General features: G+C 42.6%; 1 long non-coding RNA gene across 1 annotated transcript in view; it reads left to right on the top strand.

The window, feature by feature from the left end:
• Positions 1–6,188, top strand: part of LOC131482671 (uncharacterized) — a 343,036-nt gene extending 336,848 nt beyond the window's left edge. The window contains exons 3-4 of the long non-coding RNA XR_009247220.1: positions 3,896–3,972; positions 6,089–6,188. This is a non-coding gene — a long non-coding RNA (uncharacterized LOC131482671). The remainder of the gene's footprint in view (positions 1–3,895; positions 3,973–6,088) is intronic.
• The last annotated feature ends 5,895 nt before the right edge of the window (positions 6,189–12,083 follow it).

Below are 12,083 nucleotides of genomic sequence, written 5' to 3'. Positions count from 1 at the left end.
ATGAAATTCTCATTAGTAGTTCAAACACCCATTGTATATTGCTGCATGGAAATACTGCTACTGATATTTTATGAAAAAAAAAACAGGGAAATTAAGCTGATTTATTAGGTGCTTTACAAGAATTAAAATTCTTTACTGTAGTTTTGATTGACTTGTCTTTTTGTGTCATTTCACATGGTCTTTATAAGGTCTTTAATGAGTGACTGGGTTCTGAAACTTGGACAGAGCGTGAGGTGCATTTTACTTCTGTCCTTTGGAAAAATGTTTCCATTACCTATTCCTTCAGAATTCCCTTTGTCAGATGAGTTGGATTTTCATGTCCCTGCTGTGTTTGCCACAGTGAGGGGATACTGAAATGTCTGAACTTCTGGTGGATATTAAGGAGAATTGAAATGGAAATGGTATAGATAGATCGTGATTGAGGCAGAGTGTGACATTCTCAGCCACTGAGGGTGACCGGGCAGGGCTCATCTGACTATGCACCTGCCAGTGATCTTGCCATGGTGTCGCCCTCCAAGTCCACAGGGCATAACATCTCCAGGGTTTGAGGCAGGAATCATTGCAATGTTATGGAGGGTTTTCATGGTACTTAACCTTCCTTTTTAAAAAGTTAGTAAAATATGCCCATTAGTTTATAGATTCTTACAGCTTGGGAGAAGGTCAACCTAGGCCTTAGCAGGAGATAGGTGTGAAATCAATTTAATCTGGCGGGCAATCTCCATGGAAGCGGTCAGGTCCGGGGCTGGACCCACAACTCCAGGCAAAAGTGAGGCTCACCTACCAGTGGCAGGGTTCTATAGTGGATGACACAACCAGGATCTCAGAGACAAGACTTGGTTAGGGAGGACAGATTCGATGTTAAAGCTAGCAGATGTCCCTGGATATGCCTTGCTAAGCTGTTGAATTCTCATGTAACAAAAATGCTGATGATGGGCTCTTGCTCAAGGCAGTTGTGAGGAATAAGTAAGTCGGGTATATAAAGCTTGAAGCTCTTTCCTGGCTCGGTGCTTGACAAATGGCACTTGCGTTCAGCCCCAGTGATGGATAAGGGTCAGGGCGAAGCACATGTCTGTCATCAGAGGTGAGTGCGATGATGCAAAGTCCCAATCATTAGACCCGCCCACATGGAGTGCTACCAAGCACACTTACATTCTCTCTCTTCTCCCTGTGTTCCCCATCTCCTTGGTGACCCATTCTTCCCACAACTGGTAGGAGTGACTTGTTTGACACAGGACATGGATTCTGTCCACACACGTAGCACTTGTAAAGGGCCTAGAGCAGTGTAATCCAGGGAAGCCACACAGCATGCAAGTGAAGCAGGATTTTGAAGCTAGAACTTCACCACTCCTGAGATCCAGTCTGAGGTCCCAAGCACATCACTGGACTCAGTAGACTGAGCTGGAGGATGGGACTGTGGGGATTGAGTGAAGAGATGACTCTGGTAGGGAATGTGACACAAGATGACAGCAACCTTGTTTCTTGTTAGTTATTTAAAAAGGTGTTAGAGTTCTAGTTCATAGGATATTACGATATTAAACACCAGATGCTACGAAGTATCTTAGGAGGGCAGGAACAGGGTGGAGGTGGTGGAGAGAAAAGGGCAGAGGAAGCACCGATTGGGAGGGATTGAGGGCAGGCCCCAATGGATTGGTGCCTGCAGGTGAATGCCTAGGGATGATTGGTGAGTGGGCAGGGTTGGGGAAGGGGCTGGAAGATTGGGGGTGGGATTCTCAGGTGGAATGCCAGGTTACGTCTAATTGGTGGATGGCTAGACCGGCGTGATTTTCGTGAGCTGTGAGGAAGAAGAAATGGCTCCGGGTCCAGGGTGGGATATTGGAATAACTCCTTACGTTTCTTGTCTCACATTAAAGAAAAATTTTCATGTGGGCAATTTCAGTGTGCAAAGCAAGTGGTGTCTTTTATAGCTCATCTCAGGCAGGGCACAAAGGGTCCCAAGGAAAAGGAGTCATTTACAATGGGCAGCAATGTAGCATCTTGTCCAGAACTAAAGGATGTAAGAAGGGTGGGACTGGTGGCTTCTGAGGATAAGCTGGAAACTCAGGCACCATCTCCTTGACTCTAACCCCGGAGATGGGATTAGCGTGGGCTGTGTCTTCTTGCTTTTGTTACAACAACAACTCTAAGAGACCCAGATTACTATGTTGATTCTGTCCTTTGGTTCTCCCTCAAGGGGAGAATGTGCTCTTGGAAAGGTAGGGATGGGGAGAAGCAAGATTTTACATTTTACAGGAGTAACTTTATCAGGAACTAGACACCCCAACTGCTTCTCGGCCCCTCTGACTGCTCACAGCACCAGCGTCTGCCGTGATGCTTGGCTCATCCAGTCACCTGCTGAGTGCCAGCTGCTGTGATGTCCAACATTCCTATCACTGGGTGACCTGAGCCCGGCTCACCAGCCTCTGCGTCATGTGATGGGCCAGCCTGCAGGCTCATCATGCTGTACCTCTTTTACTTCCTACTTCTGGCATGCCAGTAATTTCTGATGATTTTGTTTTGCTTCAGTTGCCTCATGAGATTTTGCTTTCTGCAGCAGGATCTGCGCTGTTCTCTGTACACAGAATGTGTTGACTGTTATCTCCTCAGCACGGCTCATCCCTTTCTCAGTTACAGGTGCCTATACAACCTGCATCTAAACCTTCTCTCTCTGTCACTGTCTAGAGCGTCGCACTGTTCTAATTGGTAACACTTGTCCTGATTTGGATTTCTGTAGTGCATTGTGCACTGAACGTTTGCTCTTGTAAACATGATCCACTCACCAAACAGCTTCCATGGTCAAATCTGGACTGGACTGAAGCCAGAACTCTAGAATTCTATACATCAGTCTCTTCTCATTTGCTGCTTTAAGAGAAGCCAGCTCAGAGTTCCTGGTCAGCACTGTGCCTTCCCCTCTCTCCAAGCTCAGAGATGTAAAGTAGTTTACAAGCATAAGTTCAGCATCTTATGAGCAGCTGCAAATGCGAGTGGCGGGGGCCGGATGGCAGCTCTCATCCATAATGCATGTTCTCCATGGTGTACCAGTGTCTCTTCTACAGAGAGCTTTGCAAACGACAAAATCAGCAAAACCAAGAAAAAGTCAACAGGAAAGTGCACAACACAGGGTGACGTCCTGCAAATATTACCTGTCAGCCTCCTCTGCTTCACATTCACCTTGTTCCATGTTGACTCAGTAATGAGACATCAGTAGAGATGAGGGGATGAGGAGACCTTCAGAGATGAGGAGTCCAGCCCCCGGTGCTTGTCTCATCCTGTGTGACGTATGAAAGCTAAGGATCCAAACTTACTCGTGTTCTCACAAATGAAGGGTTTCTTTATTGTTCAGCCACTCTACACTGTGTCACCTCTCTGCGGTTTAACAAGAAAGAAGTCAGCTGGGATTATGAGAGAGCTGTGGCATGGATGACCTACTGAAGTGACCTGTGCTCACTTGCTCTCTGCACTTCTGTGTTGTGGATCTGGGTCTGCTCTTATGGAACCTCTGCGTGCGAATGTAGGTCATTGTAACTCAGTGAGCTTTATCGGGCAGCCGTACCAGAAGAGGACTCAAAGTCCTCACTCCCAGATATAGCTCTTGGAGTAATAAAGTCCCCGAGCTTGCAGTCTAATTTTAAAGTCTATGAATGTATAATTTATATTAGTAATAATTTAGTACCCACAGTGCTTGACTGCTTTTTAGAAATTATTTAAAGTTCTTCAAAAGACGAAAGAGTGGGAAAGAAGAGCAGGTGATAACCTATTCCAGAGTAAATATAATATGATTAAAAAGGTTAATTGCAGACTTTTATGAATGGCAATATCCATATGACTTCAAGGTCAGCATGTGAGACAAATATGTTTTCGAATAAGCCTTATGGGCCTCCAAATTTCTCTTTTACAGATACTTTTTCTCAGAAGTGAATTGGAGTCACTTTCAGTCTTAATTGGAATTGCTGTTCTTTCATTCTGAGTACCAGGGTAAGTGATGCAAATTTCTTTAATTTTTTTTTTCAAATTTACTCATTCATATGAAAAGCCAAGTGTGATGCAGAAATAGAAGGAGAATGAGAAGGATTGGGGAGGGAGATAGAGACAGCGAGAGAGAGAGAGAGAGAGAGAGAGAGAATGAACTATCTTCCATGCACTGGTTTGCTCCCCAAATGGTTACAATGGCTAGGGTGGGGCCAGGCCAGAATCAGAAGCCTGGAAGCCCCTTAGTGTGTCCCATGTGGATCACAGTAACCCAATACTTGGGCTGACATCTGCTTTACTGGAAGTGTTAAGAGGAAGCTGGATGGGAGTAGTTGGACTCTAAGGGAAGACCCTACCATGGGCCTGCTGTACTGCAGCCTGGGGCCCTGTGATGTGGGTTTCTCACAGAGTGAATGACATGTGTGTCTCCCTCGGGGTGTGTTGGTGAAGGGGGACTGAACTCAAATGGCCTGTGAAAGCCAACTACTAGAATGTTCCATTTTAACTCCGCAGGGCGTTTTTGGAATGTGTATGAATGACTCTTGATTGGAGTATAACGTTTGAAATGTTTTGTTCTGAAAATCTGCAAAAATAAAGTCATCCCGTTATTAGCAATAAGTAATGTTGGAGTTGATAATATTTAAATCAGTGTTGCATTAGTTATCATCATTGATTATTCTTATATGACAGTGTGATGCAGGAAGCAACAGAACCTAACTGGATCAAATACCACTCTAAGTATCAAAACGCAGGTGCCCCATCTGTGTGGTGGTGGATGTGGAGAGGGGAAGCTATGCCTGAGGCCTGCCCTCTGTTGTACTGTCCCTCACCTCAGCTTCTTGAGGGAGATAAATGGGCAGAGAACAAGATTAGGCAGAGGAGCCTGTCTCATGAGCTACCATTTTGGTTCCAACCCCCAACACAGGCCCGCAGCTCACTTGTTCAGAGCACACAGAAGGGTGCTTTATGTAAGCTGGCAGCCATGGTGATTGGGGCACTCTCTTTCACATCCAAATCTCAGGTCTTAGGGCTATGGTGGAAACAGACCACATTTGGTGAAAGAGGAGCCAGTTTCCTCTCCTGCCAGCTGACGTAGGCAGGACTATTCATTGCTTGGTGCATTTGGTTCAAAAGGATAGTGCTGACTCAGCCTGCTGACAGGTGCGAGAAAGAGGAAGGAAGGAAACAAAAGACAAGGAGCCTCTCACCGTGCTGCCCCTAACTGAAATGAGCCCTGCAGTCCCTGGGCCGTCCTACCCCCGTACGCCCGAGAGAGGAGATCAGTGAGGAGCAGTGCTCCCCCCAGCTCCTTCGGCTCCCGAGTCCTCCTTTAAATCCCCCACTAGGTTGGCCTGCTTGTTCCTCCACGAGCACCATGTCCCTCAACAGAGTTGAAGGGGTGGAAAAGGTGTTCGCTAAGTCTCCTGTGTATGTGTCAAGCTCCCTGAGTCTTGCCAGTCAGAGACTCAGGAGCTGCTGTGTCTGTGACCCTGCTGTAGTGTGTCTTCCTGCAGAGCACAGTTGGGGAATATTGACTCATCTGCACTGTCTCGTTCTCTTAATGAGCTAAGAACTGAGTGAACCCTGGCCCAGCAATGCCCATGAAGCTCTGTGTAGTTTGCTACTGGGGAGAGGGCATTCACGATCCTACTTGCCCCAGCTCCAGAAGCAGCTTAGTAGGGGTCCAGGTTCATGTCTGTGACCCCTGTGGCCTTAACTCGCCCTCCTCATCCTCTCTCTGATAGAGCTGCTGTGTACGAACACCAGTAACTTTTGTCACCTGGCTTTCCTTTAGGCCTGAGAGTTCTAATGTGTGTTATTAATTTATGTGGCTGCCTATGGGTTTATGGGGATATTCAGTTACTGTTCTCGGCTAACGTATGGGTCCATAGATCTTATGTGATATTGGGAATCAATTTTGATTTAAATTTGCTTCAGAATTGCATTTGATAAAACGTGTAGGTCTTTGTTGAGAGGAGGAAGGAGGAATGGTAGAATCAAATGAATAGATCCAAAGAAAGCAATTTAAAAGTGTTTTCTTTAGAGCAGAACTTTGGGACAGTAGTGTGATATAATCAGATAATTATACAGATTGAACTTTTTCTTCTTCTACATCGCTAAGGCGACGCCAGGGAGCTGGTGACATTGCTGCTTCGTCTGTTCCAGAGTGTCTGCTGGGCTAGCTGTAACTGCAACCTGGCAGTTCCACCTCTAAATTCTCCATAAGTGAAACTTTTATTTGAATGAGACTAGATTCACCTGATATACTGTGGCTTATTTCTTTGAATACCTAGCTTATAAGTACTTTCCAGTTAAGCAAAAGAAATTGGGAAATGTTTAATGGAGTTAATGAGTATTTTTTCCCTATGTAATGAGACACAACTCCTCATTTCCTTTGCTATTAATGCCAGTCACCTCATGGAGATTTTAATATTTTTTCCAGTTCTACATGAAATTTCTTGTAAAAATGAAGCTGTGCTTTTACATGATGTATGCCTTTCAAATGAACAAGCAAAGCATTTACTAAATTGTATAAATAGTCCATTGCCAATGGTAAATGAGATGATTTATAGAAGTAATTTATCACCACAAAGCACAAGCCATACAATGCTGTACTGAGGAAGTAGTCATTTCAGAGTTAGGTTGAAGAGCGTAGGAGTTGAATAGCACCCAGTTCAGAGGAACAGAAGAAATTGTTATCCAACTGGCACCAAGATATTTCAACATCTTGCCTTGTCTACCCAACCTCATCAATTTAATTCTTGTGAAAGGAATTCCTCTTGGAGATATGATTTGCTCTGTGTATTTGGGGTGTTTTCCTTTTAAATCAGTGTAGAGACTTTTCATAGACTTCTTTTCTTAATATCAAGAGTTATTTTTATTTTCAGGATTTGTTTTCTTGTTCTCTTCCACATGGCATCTCCAGATGAATGTTAAATGAAGACTACAAAGGATAGAACACTGCTGAATCCTTTATGTATGATAAGCCTTTAGATTCTCACTGTAACTCAGAGTGCACAGGTATTATGGCTGGGTATAAAATCATAGGCCAGCAACTATTCTTACCACCAAACCTTGAGGATTTCCCTAGTGGGTATTCAGAAACCAGAATGGTAGATAAGGTGGTTGATACTAGCTTGACTTTGATTGGTTGGCAGTTCACTGTTTTTGTTCTCTCTAGAATGCTTTAGGCCATTCTTTCATCCTAATATTTTCAAATCAAAAATTTTAGGTGTTTTTTTTTTAATTCTTCCAGTTTAGGTTATTGTTTGTTTTCAACTGGAAGATGAACAACCTTGGCTTACAGTTTTTTTAATTTACTAATTATGTGATGGTTTTCTCGTCTATATGCCATGTTTTCAGAACTTTGTTTCAGAGTGTGTGATAGATAACTATAAATCTATGCAATTAGGTTTCAAAATCACATTTTGATTTTTCAAATCACTGGTTCTCCGTCTTCCTGGTCTTCGTGTCTCTCATACAGAGGAGAATTTTAGCTTTTCAGTTGATATTTATTAGTTTAGCAATTAATTATAAGATTTCCATAAATCTTTCTTGTAGTCTCTAATTTCAAGCATATTTTATAGTTTGCATGCTTTTTCATATAGTAGAGATGAATGATATTTAAAAGTTCACTTATTTCCCATTTGATTGCATTTTTGAAATCTATTAAGTATTCTGGATGCTCAGAATTCTTTTCCTTTGGATACTATAGGTATATATATGAAATATATATAATATGCATGATATGCAAATACATAATTTTATAAAATAATATATACATATCTATGTATGTATTTATTATATATCTCATGTGATTATATACACTAATATATACATGTTATGTGTAATATGTATGTATTTGTACATGTATATATAACTTAAAATTGAATGGCAATGTGTGGACAATGTGGACGTGGAAAATCTCTCCTGTTTGTCATTTATTTGTGTATGTGTGTCTAATTTTCCTGATTGTGAGTTTAACATATTAAGTTTGTCTAGTTTTGTTTTCCCTCTTGATATATTTTGAACCAGTTTCATTGTAGCCTTCCGATTAAGGCACTGTATGAATCTGATAAAATTTACTTTACTAATCTCATCTTGATGACCATTTACACAGATTTTGGCCTTATACTTCCTTGAACAATATCAAAATTCTTCAGTGAGTATCTTTGTGCTTATGTTATGTGTCTCTGAAAAATAAGCTCCCGAAGTAGAAATGCTATGAGAAAAGAAACGTGCTTTCAGAGTTGTGGACAATATCTTGCTGTTTCCTGAGAAAGGATGTACTACCTCATGTCCTAATTACGTAATTCCACACCCCAGGCTTGCACAGTGTGGCCCCTTAATTTTCTCTTTGATAGCTATCATTTATATATTAAGTAACGTGTGTTTTGTGAAGGTAATCAATTATTAATAGCTTGCAGCAGGTTGCAGGCACTCCAGTGCCTTTGTGGCCCTTCCCCAGTGTGTGGAATGCTTTCTCTGTCCTTCGGAGGTTTCACTCTGTCTCCTTTGGAGATCAGAGCTTCAGGTGGACTGGGAGAAGTGATTACCCTATAGCCTTTCTCTCTGGGGATGAACTGGACGCCCTGATCCAAGAGGTTTCATGAACATTCGACGAGTCAGCCCTGCTGCCTAGGGCCCTGTGATGAAAGCGCATCACTCACTCTGGAAAGCGCATCTCTGGCCAGTACCAGCCTGGGGTTCTGGACCTCTGAGAAATACCTTCCTATTCATTAGAGACTGTGCCTCGGGCTTCCTTCCCTAGCAGCACCAAACTGACCAGACAGGGCTAGGAGCTTTCCAAGTATTATTCTTTACTTTCCCTTTCTGTTTTTTAAAGTAGAAAAAAAATAAAGCACCATTGTTCCTTAAGAGTGTAGGCAAGGTTTATAATCACCAAACAAATGTCAAAATGTCAATTTAGCCTGTATTCATGGTATTTTTTCGTATTCTTTATATTGGTTATCTCAAATCAAGGAACACATATGACATTTATCTGTTGGCATCCATTTTGCTGTGAACAAAGGATTCTCTCTCTCGGTGATATTCCGTCGGGAACATGTGTCATGCTGGACCGACAACATTTTGCACATTATATACATTATGATACCTCTGAAGTGTAGTATGTTTTCAGACTTTGTTGCTTTTTTTCCTACATACGGCTCTTACTTTCTCTGGAGCGCATCAATCTTGTCTGTTACCGCTTTTCTGAAGGCACACCCAGATGGTTCTTTGAAAGCTGAAACATCCTGTGGTCACCAGTAGCTTTTTGTTTACTTGTTTGTTTCATAAGTTAAAAAATATCACTTGAAATTTCACTCAGTGCATTGAAAATAATAGCGTATTTGGTATGAAAACTACTTTGACGAAATTCTGCTTGTTTTTTTTTTTTTTTTGTATAATCCGCCACAAAGGCATGCTGTTATATCCTTAAAAATTAAGCTGTCGATAACTTACTAGCTGATTCTGGTGGAAAGTTCTTCTCTAAGTCTTCGCCCCTGACAACATTCTGGAGTTGTGAGCGAAGCTGCTGTGTCCTCGTTCTGTAGCCTGGCACCCCCGTATTATTAGGTTAAGCTGTTTGCACGTATTCCTCAGTGCGGGTAAGAGGAGCAAGACTGGTCTCTGTTGTGTGCTGTCTGCATTTCAGGCACTGTGATAAATTCTGGATACACAGCCTTCTTTCATTCTTTTTAAAAGGTTTATTTGTTTATTATGCTTATTGGAAAGGCCGAGTTATACAGAGTTATACCTTCCATCCACTGATTCATTCCCTAAATGGCGACGATGGCAGGGAGTGTACCGGGAGCTTGGAACCTGCTCTGGGTCTCCCCGGTGGGTGATGGGAGCAGCCTGTGCTGCCCTCCCAGGTGCATCAGCAGGGGGCTGTCTCGGAAGTGAAGCAGCTGGAGCTCTAACCCGTGCTCACATGACATGCCAGTGTAGCAGGTGGCTGTTGAGCCCGCCACAGAGCCTTGTCTAAGCTAGGTTTGGTAGTTGCTGTTATCACTTCCATTGGGGGGAGTTCAGAAGTCTGTGTAGTAAGCATCGTAGAAGAGTAGATGCCAAGACTTGCTGCTTTGTTGGCCTAATACAAGCATCATTAATTCATACTACTACTAATGACTGTTAACATTGTCGTACACCTTTGAAACAGGAATTTTGGAAGGAAGCAACTAGTTTTATGAGATAGTTCCATGTTTTGATAGCTCAAAGTTATTACAGTGAATGAAACTGTTCTCCATTTGTGATCATTTCCTTGTCCATTGGGTTTTGTACTTAGGTAATAAGCATTGAAGATCTGTATTCACAGCGCGGCTTTGAACTTCAGAGTTGTGTCACAACAGGAGAACTAATGAGGCCCTAAGTCTGATTTGGGATAGCACTGGAGCAGAGGTTCCCTCACTGGAAGGCCTTGTCATGGGTGTTTGGTGTATACTAACTTCTCAAGAGCATGGGGTTTTGTTTTTAAGGTTGTACTTCAAGCACCCAAAAGAAGGCTTATTATCTAGTGGTTGCTCAGTAAATATTTGTTGAACAAGTATACAGATACATATTGCACAATTGGTCACCATCCAATAATAGAAAAGTTTCTACATGCTACAGAACAGAACTTTTGTCTTCTGTCTCTTGATTTTTTTTTTTTTTTGGTGAAAATTGAAATACCCTTGTTCCTTGAGAACTGATTCATTGTGAGTCGTTGCTACCGGTATATGTTTTAGTTATATCCACCCTACTCATTGCCTGAACAGAAGCAAAAGCAATTCATGATTGATAGTTTTATTTGGATTTTTAGTGTAAAATAATGATATTTTACTTTTAAGTGTTACGATTTACTGACGAATATTATAAGAACTTGCAGCCGAGTTTGTTTCTAAGAAAAGATGATGGGAGGGAGAGTGTAGAACTTTCTAGAGAGAAATTCAGATTGGGGCCTGAGCTATGTTTGTTCCAGCAGCAGGAGAATGGCCGTCGCCGCAGGACATTGGTGCCTGTGTCCTAGAGAAACACTTGGGTATCTCACCCAGGACTATCGGGTCCCCAGGACGGTCCGTCGTGCCCGTGGACGTTTTCCTAGCACCCTAAAATGTGATCACAAACATTCGTTAAGCCACGGTCAAAGCCCCATCACCACCTTGTAACAACTTTTCCTTTCTAAGCCAGAGTTTATACATTGCACATTAATTTATTTTTTTTCAAGAGGAGCCTCTACAGAAAACGTGCATATGATGGCATTTTAGAAGAAACAGTGTTTTATGGGCTTGGCGGCGTGGCCTAGCAGCTAAAGTCCTCGCCTTGAATGTGCCAGGATCCCATATGAGCGCCGGTTCTAATCCCGGCAGCTCCACTTCCCATCCAGCTCCCTGCTTGTGGCCTGGGAACACAGTCAAGGACGGCCCAAAGCCTTGGGACCCTGCACCTGAGTGGGAGACCCGGAAGAGGTTCCTGGCTCCTGGCTTCGGATCGGCACAGCACTGGCCGTTGCAGCTCACTTGGGGAGTGAATCATCGGACGGAAGATCTTCCCCTCTGTCTCTCCTCCTCTCTGTATATCTGACTTTGTAATAAAAAATAAAGAAATCTTTAAAAAAAAAGAATCAGTGTTTTATTTATTTATAATTTTCTTCACAAATCAGAGGAGATCACAGCAACTTAAGTTCTTGGAAGAGTTAGTTTTGAATTGATAAAAATGATAAATCCATAGGCACAGACGCCTACTGAATCATTAATGCACAATATAAACTAGCAAAATGCAGTATAAACCCTTGTGAAACAAATGCTGTGCCATCTTGTGTGAGCCACACCATGGCTGAGGCGCAAGGGACTAATGTTTGAGGTCAATATTTTTCCAGAATGTCAATCAAATGACTTTCAAATGATAATATGAGTAGAGAAAACTGGTGTTTTCTGTGGCGTGGTGACTGGGAGTTTTGAATATGGATGTGTCTTTCCTGCTGTTTACCATTATGGGAAGGCAGCTCGGCATATGCAGCAACCTTGGAGACCGTTCCTGATGCCTGCGTGTTACTGAGCATGCATGCGTAACTACGGCACATGGGTGAAAGATGAGGTGCATTTGGGATTTAAATCATTGTTTTGTAACCTGACAAG

Source organism: Ochotona princeps, chromosome 19 (genome assembly GCF_030435755.1).
Source record: "Ochotona princeps isolate mOchPri1 chromosome 19, mOchPri1.hap1, whole genome shotgun sequence".
NCBI lineage: Eukaryota > Metazoa > Chordata > Mammalia > Lagomorpha > Ochotonidae > Ochotona > Ochotona princeps.
The sequence above is the reverse complement of the archived record's forward strand: the minus strand, read 5'-3'. Positions and strand labels throughout refer to the sequence as shown.